This window comes from Tamandua tetradactyla, chromosome 2, assembly GCF_023851605.1.
Source record: "Tamandua tetradactyla isolate mTamTet1 chromosome 2, mTamTet1.pri, whole genome shotgun sequence".
Taxonomy (NCBI): domain Eukaryota; kingdom Metazoa; phylum Chordata; class Mammalia; order Pilosa; family Myrmecophagidae; genus Tamandua; species Tamandua tetradactyla.
The window spans coordinates 211,289,371-211,292,301 of NC_135328.1; the positions used below are offsets into that span (position 1 = coordinate 211,289,371).

Genomic DNA, 2,931 nt, shown 5'->3' on the forward strand with positions numbered 1-2,931 from the left:
TTTCTTAAGCCTGGAGGTGGATATGCCAGTGTTTTTTTTTTTTTTTTTTTTTTTTTTATTCTTTATACCTTTTTGCTGTATGCAAAGCTTCAGTACCTTATTTTTACTGTCTTCTTCTCACCCTGGGCTCCAGTGTTCAAATTTTCCTTCCATAAGGAAGTGTCTTGGCCGTGCTCCCATGGATATTATGTATAATACAACCACAGTAATAATATCAATTACCCTGCACCAGGCACTGTTCTAGCACTTTACATACATGAATTTGTTGAATTTTGACAACAACATGAGGTAGCTTCTATTATCATCCCAGTTTAGAGATAGTGAAACTGAGGTACAGGGAGGTTATGCAACTTAACCCAATGTCACACAGTTACTAAGTGGTGGGGCTGAGATTCAAACCTAGAGTTTGTTTCCAAGCACTAGATTAGGTAGTATTCCACATGGAGACATGATCACAAGCATGTTTATGAAAAGGAAATAAGTAGGAGTTCACTAGGTGGACAAAGTGGGAGTGGCATTCTATGCAGAGGGAGTGCTGGAGGGTAAAATAGGAAGTTCAAACCTTTATAAGGGAAGGGGGTCTTTGGGAGATGAGCATAGAACAGGAAGGAGGTGGGTATGAAAGGTTCCCAGATGCCACATGAACAAGTTTGAATCGTGTTCTGAGAGCAAGTAGGCACCAGCAAGGGGTTTTAAGCATAATATAATGATAAAATTGCATTTCAAAAGCTTAATGTTGGTAGCCATGTGGAAATATGGAAACAAAACTAAAGATAGGGAGTTGAGAAACTCTTGTAATAACTGGGTGGGAAAACCAGCACAGATAAGAGGGTGGAGAGGAAAGGACAGATCTGATTGTTATTCAGGGGATGGTGCTTGTGAGAGTTAGAGTGTGAAAGAACAAGGAACTGAGGGCTTGGCCAAGCTTCTGGCTTAGGTATTCAGGTTGTGGGTTGGGAGCCAGCCAGGAGATAAACCCAAGAACAGGATGAGTTCGCCATGATAGGTTTGGGTCAGTGTGGTACAAATGTTGACTATTTAAGCCAGGAATTCAGAAGAGATGATGACGGAAGCATCACATGAGCCATTATTTGCAAAGTGCAACTGGGGGACACCTGACTGAGAATCCCTTGGGATATGGGTTAAAATACATGAGCCCTATCCTGGAGCTACTGAATCTTCATTTTTAACAAGTTCCCCAGACGACTCTTGTGGGTGCCACAGGAGGACCCCATGCAAGTGTAACCTGGGCCCCAGGAGCCACTAGTGATTGGCTGTACCTGGCAGAAAGGCTTGCCCAATGCTAACTGTAGGGCAGTTCTCACTGGGCTGGGAGGACCCTAAAAGCTGGAGGCCCTGATGCTTGGGGCAGATACACCCCATTTGACAGGCTTCACATTTACACAAGATACAGTCATCATTTTAATCTTCTGGCAGTTGTGGGTGTGCTTTTGCTCTGATTGGACAGCTTTCCCTGTTCCTCCTGTGTCCACCACTTAACAAATATATTAAAGCACCACTTGTAAGGCCTCTTAAATGATCCACAACACTTTTCCACAGTTGTCAGAGATGAGTTGACAACTAAATATGCTCCAGTGTGTTATGCAATCAATTATTGGGCTTGTTGACTATTAAAAGCCACACTTATATCTCCTGCTTGCAACAAGAATCTGTAGAAGGCTGGCCATATGGACAATGGGAAAAGAATGAAAGTTTTTACATTATTGCAAGTGGTTGGAAAATAAACACTGGGCATTCCTTGCACTTAGTAGGTGCTCAATAAACACCAGCAGAATTAGGTTGAAACTGTCCATGCCTTGTTCCACCACTGGTGGCACTGAGGAAACATACATTTTGCTGAACATCTACAGCTATTTCAGAGACTGGAAACTGGATGGAAGAAAAATCTGTCAGAGAATCAGAGGATTTCAGGATCAGCTTAAGACATCAATGAGAATCCACAGAGAGTAGGCTCAGGAGTTATTACTATCTTGAAGAGACGACAGGTCTTTCAGGGCCAATCTTTTGGTTTGCTGAGATCTATGTAGTCAAATTTACCAAGGTGAATCAAGCTACAAAGCATCCACGACTTTAGAACTAGTATCAATTACCCAGACAATCAAAGCCAACATATTTTTTCTGTACACCAATTTGTTTTTTAGATGGGTTTTCCTCAACTTCCCTTATTGTTGTAACTTGGTCTCAGGTGCTCTGATTCCTAGGCAATTGCTCACAACTAATTCAATCTTTTCCAAATCAGAAGTTAGTAGCATGGATAGCTCCAAATTAGCTGGAAGATTTCAATCTATTTGCCAAACAAATAGAATGGCAGCCCTGTATACCCAAAGGAGCTGACGCTCACCTAATAAAAGATTAAGACACTAACACTTATCTGTTAAGTAATTCTGTGCCTTTGTCGGACCCAGCCCCAGCGGAAGGCAAATCAAGTCTCCAGGGCTCCTGGATTTTGCAAAGGCTTTCCCTTTGGGGAGCCACTTTTCTTCACCAAGGGGGTTTTTCTGAACATTTCAATGCTTGCAAACTGTGATTTTTCCAGTCACGGTACTGGCAGTAATTGCAGAGCCTGCAGTTTCACGTTTCCTGTCACATGACCACCCCATAGCTGATTGGTCCAGAGGTGAGCATGTGAACCCAAAGCAGCCAATCATGTCAGTGTTGTGAACAAGCCTTTCAATATTGTTTCCTTCCTTCCTTCCTACTCCCCATCCTGGGTCTGTAGTGTCTTTCCTAGCACCCTCAAATGCCTTTTCTGATCATCCCATTTCTTATCAGCTGTGCCATTAGCCGGAAGTTACTGATAAACCTTAGAATTGGGGGCACTAGAGCCCACTCAAAGATTCAGACCTGCCTCTGTGTCAGCTGATTGGACCAGTGAAGGGCACGTGATCCCAAGGCTGCCCATTTATTGGC

General features: G+C 43.1%; 1 protein-coding gene across 4 annotated transcripts in view; it reads right to left on the reverse strand.

Annotated features, from left to right (window-relative positions):
• The window catches only part of KAZN (kazrin, periplakin interacting protein), a 1,164,933-nt gene that overhangs the window by 509,461 nt on the left and 652,541 nt on the right, over window positions 1-2,931 (reverse strand). The gene's annotated exons all lie outside the window — the stretch shown is intronic.